General features: G+C 39.1%; 1 long non-coding RNA gene across 2 annotated transcripts in view; it reads right to left on the bottom strand.

Moving 5' to 3' along the window:
- The window catches only part of LOC110260334 (uncharacterized), a 146,977-nt gene that overhangs the window by 89,113 nt on the left and 41,233 nt on the right, over nucleotides 1-16,631 (bottom strand). For both annotated transcript variants that reach the window (XR_014844363.1, XR_014844364.1), the window contains exon 3: nucleotides 2,893-3,018. This is a non-coding gene — a long non-coding RNA (uncharacterized LOC110260334). The remainder of the gene's footprint in view (nucleotides 1-2,892; nucleotides 3,019-16,631) is intronic.

Raw genomic sequence — 16,631 nt, 5'->3', positions numbered from 1 at the left:
TTCAACCTACACCACAGGTCACAGCAGCACCAGATCTTTAACCCACTGAGTGGGGCCAGGGATCGAACCTGCATCCTCGTGGATACTAGTTGGGTTTATTTCTGCTGAGCTACAACGGGAACTCCTAGTCTCTCTTTTTCAATACACAATGTTGAACATGGAATTACCCATTTTACTCACCCTCGCTGTTTTTTGATTAACAGTCAATGCACACAATCAGTCAATGGCTATTGTTTACTCCCCAGAACATTTTCTCACACCATGTACAAAAATAAACTTAAAATGGATTAAAAACCTAAATGTAAGACCAACAACCATAAAACTCCTAAAAGAAAACATAGGCAGAACACTCTTTAACATAAATCATAGCCATATTTTTGGGGGGATCTGTCTCATAAGGCAAAGGAAACAAAGGCAAAAATAGATAAATAGGACCTAATTAAACTTAAAAGCTTTTGCTTGGCAAATGAAACCATCAACAAAATGAAAAGACCACATACTGAATAGGAGAAAATATTTGCAAATAATATGACTGACAAGGGGTTGGTATCCCAAATATATAAATAGTTCCTACAACTCAATATAAAAAAAAACCCCACAAACAACCTGATTAAAAAATGGGAATAAAACCTGAATAGACATTTTTCCAAAGAAGATATATATATAGATGGCCAACAGGCACATGAAAAGATGCTCAACATCATTAATTATCAGAGAAATTCAAATCAAAACCACAAAGAGATATCACCTCATACCTGTCAGAATGCCTGTCATCAAAAAGACCACAAATAATAAATGTTGGTGAGGATGTGGATAAAAAGGAACTCTTGTACAATGCTGGTGGGAATGTAAATTGGTGTGGCCACTGTGACAAACTTTATGGAGGTGCCACAGAAAGCTAAAAATAGAACTACATATGATCCAGCAACTCTAAACTCTACTCCTGGATATGTATCTCAAAAAAAATGAAAAAACACTAATTTGAAAAGATATGTGCACTTCAATGTCCATAGCAGCCTTATTTATAATAGCCAAGATATGGAAGCATCCTATGTGTTCATCAACAGATGAATGGATAAAGACGATGTGATATATACACACACACCACGGAATACTACTTCATAAAAAAGAACGAAATGTTGCCATTTGCAATGACATGAATGAACCTGGAAGGTATTATGCTTAGTGAAATAAGATAAAGACAAATACTGTATGCTATCACTTATGTAACATTTAAAAAAATAAAACAAACCAATGAATATAACAAAACAGAAGCAGACTCACAGATATAGAGAACAAGTCATTTCCAATGATGGGAAGGATGGGAGGAAGGGCAAGATAGGGGTAGGAGTAAAAGTACAAACTACTAAGTATAAAATAAATAAGCTACAAAGATATATTGTACAGCACAGGGACTATATCCAATATTTTATAATAACTTTAAATGGGGTATAATCTGTAAAAAAAAAAAAAAAAACGGAATCATTAAGTTGGACAGCTGAAACTAATATAATATCGTAAATCAACTATTCTTCAATTAGAAAAAGTCATGGCCACCAGAGGCTTTAAGATATTTTCGCAGACTCTTAATTTTGAAGTATTCTGGAGAGCTACTGCAGACTCTTTATTTACTATCAAAATGCACTGCCTATGGAGTTCCTACCATGGTGCAGTGGGTTAAGCATCCAACTACACTGGCTCGAGTCACTGCGGAAGTGCAGGTTCGATCCCTGGCTCAGCACAGTGAATTAAAGAATGTGGTGTTACTGCAGCTGCTGCGGGGCTTGGATCCAGTCCCTGGTCTGGAAACTTCCATATGCTGCAAGTGCAGCCTTAAAAAGAAATGCACTACCCATGATCATGAGCCAAACTCTAGTACTGTATTCACATCCTGGCTCTGCAATTTATTGGCTGTGTGACCTTGAGCAAGTTGCTTTCTGTGCCCTAGTTTTCTCCTCTCTACAATGGAGATAATAGTAATACCTGTGTATAAAATTGCTACAGAATGATTTAGAATTTGTAAAGCACTAGAGTGATGCTTCGCAAGCATGTGTGTGTTAAATAAAGTGGATGAAAGCTCCATCTTTCTAGACTGTAGGCACCAAAATCTGTTAAAGTCAGGGTTGGGTTTGGTGATCGCTAAGGTCCTCTTCAGGTACGATGTGCTTCAGTCTTTTGCTCAACCTCATAACTGGTCTGAATTAGTGTCTAGATTGACATACTTCTTCAGGGATGAACATAACAGCATCTATGGTTAAGATGCTTCAACTATCCAGTTTTCCTTGGAGTCTGATGAATCTAATTTTCAATTGTGTGTGTAAATACTAGCTGTTGGGCAGAATTTACTTTTTTTTTCAAAGAGAAGTCTGGATATCATGCAGACACAGTCTTTGATTCAAAGAATTTTGTGTTGAAGTACCAAGATGTTTTTCTACTATTACTGTTAATGATATATTATTTACATATTTATTTATTTTTAATTTTTTTTTATGGCCACACTCTACGGCATATATAAGTTCCCGGGCCAGGGACTGAATCCAAGCCCCGTAGCAGCTGAGGCAAGGCCAGATCCTTTAACCCACTGTGCCAGGCCAGGGCAGAACCCACACCCCCACAGTGACCCAAGCCACTACAGTCAGATTCTTAACCACTGTGCCACAGCAAAAACTCCCTAACAATTTTTTTTAAGAGAGTATGTATGTTATGATCTTTGAGATTATTTAGGTAATATGGCATTCCATTAGTTGGAGATAGGTTAAAAGATTACTTCTCCCAGTATGAGATAACATGGACATAGACTGCTAGAGTCTAGAGTGAATCTAAGGGATCATCTAGTCTAATCATCTCATTTTACAGCTCAGGAAGTAAAAGCCCAGAAGGAGAGTAGCTTACCTAGTCACCTTGCTAGTTGGCCAACTTGGGTCTAGAACTCTTGTCTTCTGACTGATACAATGGTGCTCTAACTGCTTGCCAGAGTTCATAATAATGACTTTGAAACACCATATGATTCCAAATTACCTGAAAATTTAAAAAAAATAAATTAAAATTAATTAAAATTTCAGTACAGTTTTGGAATTAAGAATATTTGAGTGTATTGAAATTTCCTTGAAAATCACTGATTCATATGTTGTGTAATGCAATTTCTTTTAACCGCTACATCTGATTAATTGGAATTTTGCTAACTCCAGAAAAGAGGACATTCAAGATAAATTTTTTGATTTTTGGAAGTAATGTTCAGTGCTAATGTTAATAGATAAGAGATGTTGGTCTTGGGTTTTATTGATTTTGATAAACTATCTCAGAATCTTCACCATCATCATCAGTTGCATTTCTTGAGTATACAAAGTATGCAAGGAATATACAAAGTAGCTTAAAGCTTTATATTACAGGGTAATATAAGGTCTGTTCTTTCGATGGAGGTGTGAATGCAAAGAATGAAAACAGAGAATTATCATTGTCACTTTGTTTTAAATTTAGGTGAATTCATAGGATACCAAGCTTAAAGAAAAGCCCATCCTTCTTTCTTCTGTCAGGTTCACAGAAAATGCTGAGAAAAGAAACTTTGGGGAGATAATTATGTATTATAATTAAAGGTAGAAATATTCTGGTAGAAGTAAAGTGTGAGATTGTTCAGCTCTGTAGAGTAATAGTTTCAATAGGGAAATGAGAAAAAAAGGCTAGATGATTAGAATCTTTCCTACAGGGAAAGAAACAGCAAACAAGCAACAAGAGACTTGGAATTGCAGAATATATCTGGGGTATATCTGGAGAGAAAAATCTGATGCTAATGAATGTCCAAATCCTCAAGATGTATGATCTTCTCTTTTCTCTTTGATGATTTATAGAGTCTAAAGTCTCTGTCTTTAGTCTACTCGAGTATCCAGATTGGAATTTCTTTTCTTCTGTTCCACAAGAATCTCTGGTGTGCTAATTATCTCTCATTTTCTTTAGTGTTTGGTGGATAAGCCAAATAGAAGAACATTATCATCCTAGATATTAACCTTGCTTAAATGCTATGAAATGCATCAAACCTTTGTTTAAATGCTATGAATATAATGCAGTCACTTTTATACTGATCACCATAAAAACATACATCTCTCTGTTTCTTCCTTTCATTTGTATCTTCATTGTCAAAACTTTTAAGAATGAAGACAGTCACAGGCTAAACTGACTATTCTCTTGGAGAAATTGCTGCAAGCTGCATCTAAAAAGCTTTTTTTTTTTTCCGGAAGAGAAATAAGCTTCAATGCTCAATGTTTACCTTGTACAAATTTTTTTTCCAGGTTCTAGACTTTGGAGTCAGTGGAAATCCACCTAACTAGGTTGTGCCTGTGTGCTGTTTAAAGATTCTACAGAACACCAGGAAGCATCAACCATCACAACTGGTCCTCACTTTCCAAAGCCTGATTGCCCATGAATCAGAGTTTCCCCTTTTCCAGGTTGAAAGAGTAAACAATATCTGTCTGTCCCTACTCCCAGCTGGTCTGGCAGTCATCTGACTTGTCAGAGGGCCATAATTTATTGGTGGAGGCTCTGTTGGGATGCTCCAGGAAGGTTTTCCAACCACTGGCACACACTTTTCAGATGCTGCCTCTGGAGAGCCTGGTGGCAAGACTGGTGGTGTCTGTACTCTAAAGCTATGTCTGGAGCTCTGAAAGTACAGAGGCAGCTCAGAGATTATGCCAGGAGTCCTTTTGCAAAGGTAACCCTGGGCACTGTCATTCCAGCCAGAAATACTGATCTCCAAACTGCAATTGTTGGCAAAGGGGAAGACAAAAACAAACACAGCACTGGCAACATATTTGCATCAAGCATCTGGGTGAGGAGTTCCTGTCGTGGCGCAGTGGTTAATGAATCCGACTAGGAACGATGAGGTTGTGGGTTCAGTCCCTGGCCTTGTTCAGTGGGTTGAGGATCTGGCATTGCCATGAGCTGTGGTGTAGGTTGCAGACATGGCTCAGATCCCACATTGTTGTGGCTCTGGTACAGGCCGGTGGCCACAGCTCCAATTAGACCCCTAGCCTGGGAACCTCCACATGCTGTGGGAATGGCCCTAGAAAAGGCAAAAAGACAAAAAAAAAAAAAAAAGCATCTGGGTGAGAAGACAAAATGAAGAAGAAATGCTTCTGTCTGAATTATGAGCCTATCACCATCAGTATCATAATCTGCAGATTCCCTTGCACCACCTGAATAAATGGATGAATGGATAGATAGATAGGTAGAGTTAAAGACAGATTTCTGTTGATGATTGAATGTGTTGCCATTTACCAGTTGTGCGCTTGGGCCAAGTTATGTAAGGTTTCTTTCAGTTTTCTCTTTTGTATAATAGGAATAGTAATAGTTTATGCTTTACAGTATTGTTTCTCTTTAGTCCAAGCTAGGAATGAGTTCATATTTATAAATAGTATTCAGAACATAGTAAGCACTTCATAAGTGGCATCTTTGTTATGTTTCTACAATTATTTAAATTCACTGACACTTTCAGATTTCATAGCATTCTGAGTTCAAAGGACCACGTCTTACTCAACTAGGTATTCTCAGTCCTCAACACGGGAAACAGTAAGTTCCTCCCTGGTGCTATGCTTAACTGATTGGCTTTGCCTGTGGTAACAACTTCTTTCACAGTTTTGTCAAGGAGTGAAGATTTTCATTTTTTTGTTTGTTTTTGCTTTTGCATTCTTCTACTTACTGTACTCTGCATTTTCTGAAAATACATCACTTATGCACTTGGCCCCTTCAAAGCATTTATTCCCTCTGTCAGTCTGGATTTTTTCTTCCCCATCCAAAGAAAGTCTAGAATTCTATCAGCACAGATTTGTGCAGCATGTTGTTCAAATATGGGTTAAACAGAAACTTTCTTTTGAAATGCAAACAACTTTGCAAGAAGTAACACGAAAAGTCAGGAAAACATCATGTGAGAGAATGAGTTTACCAGATTTATTTTTTAGCTGGACAAGAATTGTTAGGAGAGTGTGACTATTGTTATGTGTGTGCATGAATGAGATGGGGGGAGAGAAAGAGAGAGAGAGAGAGAGAGAGAGAGAGAGAAAGAGAGAGAGAGAGAGAGAGAGAGAGAGAGAGGGAAGATGTGATGGGAAGGGAGGAAAGTAGCAATAGTACTGGCTTCCTGATTCCCAGGTATGTCACATCTTTTCCTTTCTGTGGTCATTTTCAACAGTGGCTCCCCTGGAGTGGTTCATCTGGAAGATTTTTCATTATTGGTAGCCAACTGTGGAGGCTCTGGGGGCCATTCCACCTTACTAGACTTGGGAGGAGTACTGCTGGTTCTAGGGCAGAGGTGAGTTTCCCTGTTTTCTATCCTTGCCATTTTTCTTCTCTTAAGTGGGTACATTAAATATAATCTACAATGGACAAGTATCTTAAGGACTGGAGTATGAGCCAGAGAGCTGCTCTGGGTTTATACCCCCATATGCTGATTATGGAAGTGTTTATTTCTCTATAGTATTGTTAACACTGGATATCATCATCTAAGCCTCCTTTTATTAACTTGTTGGGGGAAACTGATTCCTTATTGTTTCAAACAGCATTTATTAAAAATCCTTGTGAGAGTGAATATTTTTATTTTCAGTATGTCTGTTTGTCATTTTTATTTCTTCTTTTTGACCTTTCAGTTCACATGCTTAGTACATTTTTCTACTGGGCTATCATGTGCTTTTTATGTTCAAAACTGACTCTGTTATTCTTGATAGTTTCTTGCATTCTAGAAATAAAGTTCCATTCTCACCAAAAGCTCTATCTGTTGTCAGAAAACTTTTCCAATGATTGAGACAGGCCTCTAATTCCAGACTGTTGTTTCAGGAAAGTTCTGAGTGTGGCTTTCTATTGACTGTCTGTTTCACAACTCTTTAGGGACAAGGGTTACCATGAACATTTTTGCCCAGTAGAGATGCAAATAATTACTGCCTGATAGAACACTTCACTAAAAGGTTTATAGACCTTTTGGACATTAACTAGCTTTGTATCTAACCCATCAATTTATTAAGTTGCCTATACCTACTCAGATTCTCAAATAAGCATAAGATCAATTTTATGGTTTTACTGATTCCCCCATTAACTAATGAGTTAACTAAAATCCTTGACATATGATCATTTTATATTTGCCTAACAGTCCCGAGTTTACCTTTGCAAAAATTATATTTTAACACCAAAGTTCCATTTCTCCCCAACTCCATTCCCATTCATTGCTTTTCCTGAATGCAAAGGAATTTTAAAGTTTATACTCTTGGAATTAGGAAAGACAGATGTTGTCCCTTGCCATCCTCTCCTAACGCATCTCATTTTAAGGTTGAAAACTGAAAACTCCAAATCCAAAGAATTCAGCTCATGGGTCTTCTTTTTTTTACTGAAAGTACAGGGTTCCTTCCCATGAAGCCTGCCAGGACTCACAAACCTAACATTTTCTGTTTCCAGGTGGCTGCGGTGGAGTTTTTACAGCCTCACTTTCCATCTCACTCAGCTTAATTTTAATGGCTGCCTCTTTCCGGGGGTCTTAGTGAACTGTTCCAGGAAGGGTTATAACCTACATTAAATAATAACCATTAAAAAAGAAAGATAGAGAAAATAAATTCCTTCTGTTTACACATCCCAACCAAAGGTCACGGCGAACAGGCTTCTTGGCCTACTTGAGAAAGACATTAGTTACCCTCATAATTTCTTGCCTGTGTTTCTGCAATTGCCTCCCAAGTGCTGTCTCAGCCTCACATTCCACTCCGTCCCACTCCTCACAACCACCAGCAAATATATTCTCCGTATACTACTGATTTGACTTTATTTAGACATAGATGTAATCGTTTCACTCCCCAATTAAAATCCTGCAGTGACTCCTCTCCCTGCTGGGGGGTTATAATGAAAGCCCCTCCCTATGACCAATGGCTCTGATCTCTCCAAAACCTTCCAGACTTACCACGAACCGCATCTGTGCACACTCCTTTCTTTCTAGCTGTTCCCACTTAAAACCCCTGAACATCCCAAGTGCTATGACACCACCACGGCATCGGGTACGCCTGCTGCAGTCGAGGAGGCCTCCCCCTCTCTCCAGTTAATCCTGACTTGTCTCCTAAGACTTAGCTCCAGCTCATTCGTCTCTTGTAGGTACATCCTAATATCCCTTCCCAGGTTGAGTTAGCTGGTCTTTTGAGCCCCTCCGGAAGTAGCCAATGAGCAGCCCCCTTGCAGCCCTTTATATACTGCTTTATAATCATTACTTTTGTGCTATGTCATTCTCAAGGGACTAAGCTTTACCCCTTTTTGTGTCCTTAGAATTTATCCTATTGTCTTAATGTGGGAATGCTCAAAAAATGTTAAATATGTGACTTCCTCCTATGACTTGCATTCTTTTGCAACAAAGAAGTTCCATAAGAGCTGTATGGGAAATGTTAGACATCTTTAAAGAGCCCTAAATTAATATCAAACTGAGATTTTTTTAATGTGAAAATTTCAATCACCTCCTTGTCGTTAAATACCCTATTATCTGAATATTGACTGAGCCTCTCTCGATGGGTATGTGCTCCCAGTGAAGTCACAGGATGGCAGTGCAGAATATGTGAGGTATCTGCTTGTGGGAAGAACTTCAGGGAAGAGAGAGCACAGTGGTTTCTCTTCAATCCCCTTCAGGACTTAACATATAGCTAGCCATTTACCAAGAGCTCAGTAAATACTTGTTGTTTGATGGACTGTTTGAAACATAGACAGTCAGGGCTGCCAAGAAACTTCCATTCTAATTGAGTACGTGATGACAAGTTAGTGATGCAACAGGGAAATTGGGGGATTATATCATAGCAGTGTAGGATGGTAATTTGGGAAGCACCTTACTGGCAGTCATTTTGTCCATTGCCTCTACATTTGAAAGAATGGGTCAATTCATCTGCCTCAATTTATTCAATAACATTCACTACTAAGCTTTTAAACCTTTTTTCCCCCCATCTTTTTCTACCTGACATTCTATAGCTCCAATATTTATACAACGACTGACACCTCCAGCTTTAATCTGTCTCCTAAACTACAGACTATATTTCCAACTGTAGAACATCTAGCCTTGAATGAATAGCAAGTACCTTGCACACCACATGCCCTATGAGCTCACTGTCTCATCCTTCTCCTCCATCCTCTCTCTAGGTTATTGGCCCTTGACTCTCTGTCATTTACTAATTTGTGACTGTGGATGAGTTACTTAAACACTCTGGGCTTTGTTTTTTCTGATCTGTAAAATTATACAACATTATGTTTCTATCTAATAGCATTGTTGTTAGCATTAAATGGGTTACTATATGTGGAGCAGTAAGAGTGGTTCCTGGAACTTTCTAACTCTCAGTGAATAGTTGCTGGTATTATTTTTCTTACTGGGTCTCATGACTTCAAAGGGTCAGAGCTGTCCTCATGACCATGGTCATCAATTCTTGTACATTCTCCTTTGTACTGACACTCTCAATTGTATTAAATCTCTTAGTGTCCAGTCAGGAGAATAGACACCATTCAGTTGTATCTAAACAGACAGATGACAATTCAGGAAATTGCTTTAAGTAGGTACTGGAAGAGCTGAGAAGGGACATTTAACAAGAGCAGGAAGCTACTATTGCTCCTAGAGCTAGAAGGACACTGGGACAACCCTGGCTTTCTCTTCCTCTCATCTTCAGTTTTCCTCCAGTATTTCTTCTTCAACAAGACGATCACATGGAAGCTAGTCAGCAAATGAGACCAGGATAGGAAGTAGTTCCCCATAATACAAAACAGAACAGAGGAAAGGACAGTTACTTGAGCCCCATCAGGCCACTCTCTGTCTCTTTCCTGCCCTTTAGACTGTCACGACCTCATGCCTGGGCTGTTTGTACAGCCTCCTCACTGGCTTTTCTGGCTTCACTTTCCTCCTACTGTAGTATCTACTCTATATCTCTTCCAGAGTTAATCTTCGAAACAATTCCATGCATGTCATTCTGACTTAAAGCTTCACTTTGCACCCAATTTTCCATAAGATAAAGCCTAACTTTTCTATAGCAAGGCTCTACCAGATTCTTCTCAGAATTCAAGCATTATAAGCCAAATATGGTGGAATAGAAGCTATGCCTTGTGGTTTAACTTAAAATCTCTCCTGTTGCATCTGCCATCACTTCTATGCTATAGGCAACGAGAAATTTATACCAGTCTTTTTTCATGTCCCTTCATCTGCCTGGAAAAATTCAATTTTTTTTCTTTCAAGAAACATCACCTTTGAAAGTTTTCCATGGGCCTTTGAAGTTAGTTGTCTCTTCCCTCTGTACTCCTTCTGTATCAGTCCCTAACTCTGCTCTAGCATCTCTGCTGTCATGTCAAATTGTCTGCTTTTTTGCCTATTGACTCAATTATTTTCCTCCATGCACATTTTTCCTGAGCACACTGGACAGAACATCACAGGATCTCTATAAATGTCAAATAAATTATTAACACTGCATACATTCACTAAGCTAGGATTTGCCTGACTGAATGATTTTGTGTGGGTTCCAACTGGAGTCCTGTGAAAACTGCTGTGGGAGTAATAGCAGCTTACTCTTTTGTCAGACCACATGGACTCTGATTTATTTCACCAGATCATCCAATCGACCTAGTCTGCATACTATGAATGGAGATTCAATATGAAAATTACTTTGTGTCCATCATTTAAGATTGGAGTTCTCTCTTTTGCATCTTTTCCAACTTTCTGACCCATAAATTCTCAAGATACACCTGGCCATGAAAACATAGCCACCACACACTATGGTGTCCTAAGCCTTTAGTTGATGAATCTAAAATATTTTTGGTGTGATGCTTTTCAAGGAGCAGAAAATTTCTTTGATATGGTAAATAGAGTCTAAAATCAGTTCCACCTTTTTGGCTTGTGCTATTTTGTCAGAGTTCTCTGAAGTAAAAATGTTCATGCTGCTACAGCATTTTGACAGCTAACTTTTCTTTTTCAAAAGAGCAACTGGCATAGTCACAAAGGAACAGGGAATATGTTTCAATAATTTCTAGCTTACTTTCAATTTTTCTAGCTTACTGAGTATAGTTTAGATGGAACCCCCAAAGCAGGCAGCACAAAAGGTTAACATTTTCACTTAAGTTGCAACGAATCTAAGCAGATCCATGGGGCTCCTTGCACCTTTCTGGAAGGGTCCGTTGGAGATGTCAATTGAAAGTGAGTTAAAGCTGAGTTAATTCACAGAGAATATTTTATTTAAGCCTTTCAATAAATGAATGCATACACACTTTAGGCACAGAAGGGAGAAATCCTACCTTTGGGACCAAGTCTAATACACCTTGCTCCTGTAGCTGACCCATGACCGTATGTCTATACAACTATGCAGTAAGTGCTGCAATAGAAGTATAATCGGAGTTCCCGTCGTGGCTCAGTGATTAATGAATCCGACTAGGAACCATGAGGTTTCGGGTTCAATCCCTGGCCTTGCTCAGTGGGTTAAGGATCCAGCGTTGCCGTGAGCTATGGTGTAGGTTGCAGACATGGCTCGGATTCCGCGTTGCTGCGACTCTGCTGAAGGCCAGCAGCTACAGCTCTGATTAGACCCCTAGCCTGGGAACCTCCATATGCTGACGGAGCGGCCCAAGAATTAGCAAAAAGACAAAAAAAAAAAAAAAAAAAAAAAGGTATTGCAGCTTCCACTTAACTCCTCTTAGATTACTTGCTCAGGGTAAAACCAACTGCCATGTTATGAGGACACTCAAGCAGCTCTGTGGAGAGACCCACATGGCAAGGAACTGAAGTCTCTTGCCAATAGCCAGCACCGATTTGCCAGCCCCAGTCAAATTGTCACATGATTGCAACCCCTCTCATCTTCAGTGACATCTTGACTATAGCTCAATGAGAACCATAGCCAGAAACACCCAGCCCAGGCACTCCTGACCTACAAAAACTGTGTGAGATAATAAATGCTTAAAAAAAAAAAAGAAGTATAATCAAGACAAAGCAGGGGCAGCTTGACAATATGAGGTAGAGTTGGGGACAAGAGAGACAGGATGCAGGTCAACTGGGACAACAAGTAGGACCTTTTAAGATAAGAATACATGTTTCATAAACAAAGGATTTGGGAAACAGCAATGTCTTTTAGTTGAGAGAGTAGGGTTGATGAGGTGGTTTTATCAGAGATATACCTGCTCTGGCTATTTCCTTGGTATCCCCTTCCCCTGGCTGGGACTATCCCACCTGGAGAGTGAAAATAAATATTGGCAGCAGTAATCCCACTTGTAAAAAATACACCTTCCGTTTATGAAGATCTTGGAGGAAATCATTAGCACCAGTAACTCAAGTGTCTGTTTTTCCAGTGCAATATAGTTATTTTCATACATGTCTTTAGCTTCAATAATTTAAACATTTCTCAGGGCAGGATCATGAGATGACTCTTTGTGAATGCCACTATGTGTCAGGCCCTGTGCAGTACTGCAGTACGACTACAGGGCCTGACACATAGTGGCATTCTAAATAACTTGTGGAATAATTATTGGACATACGGGGAATGTATGGAAACCATATACATGGGTGAATTCTAAAATAAGATTCTTCCTTGGTCTGATTTCTGGTATGACAAAAAAAAACCAGATGAATGATGTGAGGAGAAAATTTTCTTGGATTCTTCCTTGAGGATGGACTATGGCCAAAATTACTTCCTGTAGGACAAATACAGGTGAAGACTATCTAAATTCTATAAATTAGCACATTTAGGCAGGGTTGAGGGTACCGGGAGCTCAATACTTAAAAGATGCGGCATTCAAGAAAAACTGGTTTGATAGCAATGAGTGTATCTAGAAGACGAAGGCAGGAATACAAGGAACAGAGCTGCCCTGCATGTCAAATGGAGGATTGTATTTAGTAGCAATGAGAATTAGAACAGGACTAGTTTAGAAGCTTAAAAAAATCAGATTCCCATTGAAGCCAACCATTCACACACAGCTTGGCAACAGGTACACTAAAGAGCTAAATAAAACTGAATAGAAATGTGCAAACCTAGCCACTAACCCATGTAAATGAGGCCTCTATCTACACGAGTGCTTCCCACTGCTCTTCATAGCAAGACACACTTAGAAAATGATAATGTGTCAGCACACCTGTAACCACAAATGATGGGAAGCTCTGTTTTCTTCAGTTACTCCACGCAGATTCTCTCTGGAGCCTTTGGTAGCAAATAACCAGCCCTGAACATATTAGGCAAGTAAAGCTGCTAGGTTCTGGGAAAATACTTTGTTTGAACATTGTATTTCACTGAAATATTACTTGTGGTAGAAATGGAACAAACCCAATTAAGGACAGAATAAATTCTAATTGCCACTAAATACAGTCACCCATTTGAGATGCAGAGCATGGCTTGGCAGACACAGGAAAAAAGCCTACATGGATTGAGATCTTACCCACAATTTTCTATTAATTTCTAAGCTTATTGCAATTACCAGTTAGTGTTCATTAACTTTTCAAGGCAAGCAAAGTTCTATCTTTCTCATTTTTAACTCTAAATATAATTACGAGCCAAGAGTATGTCTATGAGTTAAGTACGTGGAAGGCTAATAAAATTTCTCAAAATCACATAGCTAGGGAATGGCAGAGCCCTGACCCAAATTCATATTTCTCTAGTTCCAAAGCCCATATTTGTTTGTTTTTTGTTTGCTTTGGTTTTTTTTTTTGTTGTTGTTGTTGTTGTTGTTGTTTTTTGTTTTTGCCAGGTCCACAGCTTGTAGAAGTTTCCAGGCCAGGGATCAAACTCATGCCATAGCAGCAATGCAAACTACAGCAGCGACAACACAGACAATGCCAGATCCTTAACCTGCTGTACCACAAGAAAACTCTCCCAAAGCCCATGTTTTTACTAGGCTTGAGTTGTCTCTTCCAATAAAACGAAAATTTTAATTTGATTAATTCATTGAACACTCATTGAATAGGTACTACGCATCTAATACCACAAGATACTATGTCAGCTGGTTTGAGTACAAAGAAGAAAAAGACAGGGATCTTGTCAAGTTCTGTGGGGTCTGAAGCTTATAAAATTTGGAGTCCCTCTTTAAGAGGAAAAGAATAAAGCAATAACATACACAGTAAAGGGTAGTTACTTGATGGAGATCCATAAAATGTATAATGCAAGTTAGGAGAAGGAGGTCCGTGGATGAGTATGGAAGGTTAGCTGAACATAAAACCTGAATAGAACTTGACTGGAGGTAGAAAGGCAGGAGGCCATTTGGGCAAAGGAAACTACCTGCCAAGTCTGGAGAGATGTGACAGAGTCAGGGCATTCCTGGAGGACTGCAAGGCAGACGCTGTGTGTCTAGAGAAGGCAGCGGAATGATGAAAAACCAGGGATCCAGAGGAAAGACAAGGGGAAAAGGATGGTATATTGAGGACTTTAGATGTAGTCTTTTAGGGAAGGGGGTGTGACTGAATGGTTTTGATCAGGGTGTCAGATTTTTATTTTGAGGTATAATCTTGTTAAGGAAGGAGCAAAGCAGGACAAGGTTGAGGCAAGAGTGATAAATAAGGGAGAAATGACAAGGAATTGAACTCAAGGACAGAAAAGAGAGAACTGAAGGGAGAGAAAATATTTTATATAAGAATAATGGATTAAGAAGTTGTGGTACATATATACAATGGAACACTACCAAGCCATAACAAAGAATGAAATAATGCCATCTGCAGCAACAAGGATGAACTAGAGATTCTCATACTAGGTGAAGTAAACCAGAAAGAGAAAAGACCTATACCATATGATATCACTTATATATGGAATATAAAATATGGCACAAATGAACCTATCTATAGAGGGGAACAGACTCACAGACACGGTTGCCAAGGGGGGAGGGGAGGGGGTGGGATGGATGGGGAGTTTGGGGTTGGCAGATGCAAACTATTACATTTAAAATGGATAAGCAAAGAGAGCCTACTGTATAGCACAGGGAATTACATCCAATCTTGGGGTAGAAAAAGATGGAAGGTAATATGAGAAAAAAACAATGTATATACATATGTATGATTGGGTCACTTTGCTGTGTATCAGAAATTGGCACAACATTGTACATCGACTACACTTTAATAAATAAAAAAAAGAAGAATGGAAAGGGGGAGGCAATCAATAATATTTTAAGTTTTTACCCAAATCAATGAAATAAATGATCATTTATTTTTCTAATATTGAAAGTTATATAAGTAAGCATTTTAAAGAGGAAAATTAAATATAAAATGTGGTTTTTCTTATAAATTATCAAGAAAATTCATAATAAATTTAAAAGAAGATACAAAAAAAGAAAGAAAGAAAGAAAGAGAGAGAGAGTTGAGAGAAGGATAAATACAACTTTGGGGTTGAGCAAAGCAGGTGAGAGAGAGGAAGGGATCCAAGCTGATTTCCACATGTCTGTCTCTGCTGGATCCGTGGATGCCAGAGCCACGGCAGAAGAAAGGAGGTTCGAGGGAAAAGGCTACCTTCTTTCTTTTATTAGTCTTGATTGGTTAGTATGAGGACCTGGAGGACTTTCAGATAGGAAAGTCTAGCAGCAGTTAAACATGTAATTCCCAAGATGGGGGGAAAATTTGGCCTAGAGACTTGGATTTGGTAACATTAGCCTGCTTTTGGTATTTGAAATAGTACAGATGCCCGTGCCAGGGACCGTCTGTAGTGTGAATAGAAGAGGGTAGAGGGCAGAGCCAGGGGGAAAACAGTTATTCTAAAGTCAGAGGCAAAGGAGTCTGCAGAGAAGTCTGAGAAGAAAGAACAAAGTCTAGAATATTCCATTTGTTAAATATTCTTTGAGTTTGTTAGTGTCAAATAGAATTTCAAATTTTCACCTTGAGAATCTCTACTCTTATTCTTATAAGGCGGCACCCCTTGCTCCAAACATATTTGGACCCATTACCTTCCTTCTCTACTTTTATTCAGTGGTTCTTAGCTGCGGTTACTCATTAGAATAATGGATAGAACTTAAACAAGTAACAAGTAATGGAAACAGTGCCTTAGATCAGAGACTCTGATTTCCTGACTCTGGATGGGCCCCAGGGTGACCACAGTTCTTCAAGTGTCTTCAGAGCATTTTAATGTGCAACTAATACTGAGAACATTAGGTGATCAAGTCCATGAATTTGAGTGACAGCTGTAAACTACGAATTTCTAACTTCATCCCTCCGGTCCTGACCTCTTCCCTGGGCTTAAAACTATATACATTTGCTGTTTGATATTTTCACTTCTAATAGGTATTTCTTATTTCTTACTTTTTTTTTTTTTTTTTTTTTTTTGCTTTTTAGGGCTATACCCGCGGCATATGGAGGTTCCCAGGCTAAGGGTCAAATTCAAGCGACAGCTGCCGGCCTATGCCACAGCCACAGCAACGCAGGATCCAAGCCGCATCTGTGACCTACAACACAGCTCATGGCAATGCCAGATCCTTAACCCACTGAGCGAGGCCAGGGATCGAACCAAAACCTCATGGTTCCTAGTCAAACTCGTTTCTGCTGCTCCACAACAGGAATTCCCTAATAGATATTTCAAAACGACATGTTCGAAACAGCATTCTTGGTTTTTCCGTCAAAACTCTTTATCTCTCAGTGCTCCTCATCTAAATAAACAGCATCATTAAGCCACACAGGCCCTGAACCCAGCAGTCACACTTAATTCCTATTT

The sequence above is a fragment of the Sus scrofa genome, chromosome 4 (assembly GCF_054392235.1).
Source record: "Sus scrofa isolate SSC_HxYL_T2T_F1_AM1 chromosome 4, Sscrofa_HxYL_maternal_Yorkshire_Landrace_v2.0, whole genome shotgun sequence".
In the NCBI taxonomy this organism is placed as follows: domain Eukaryota; kingdom Metazoa; phylum Chordata; class Mammalia; order Artiodactyla; family Suidae; genus Sus; species Sus scrofa.
This window is presented reverse-complemented; position numbering and strand designations above follow the sequence as displayed.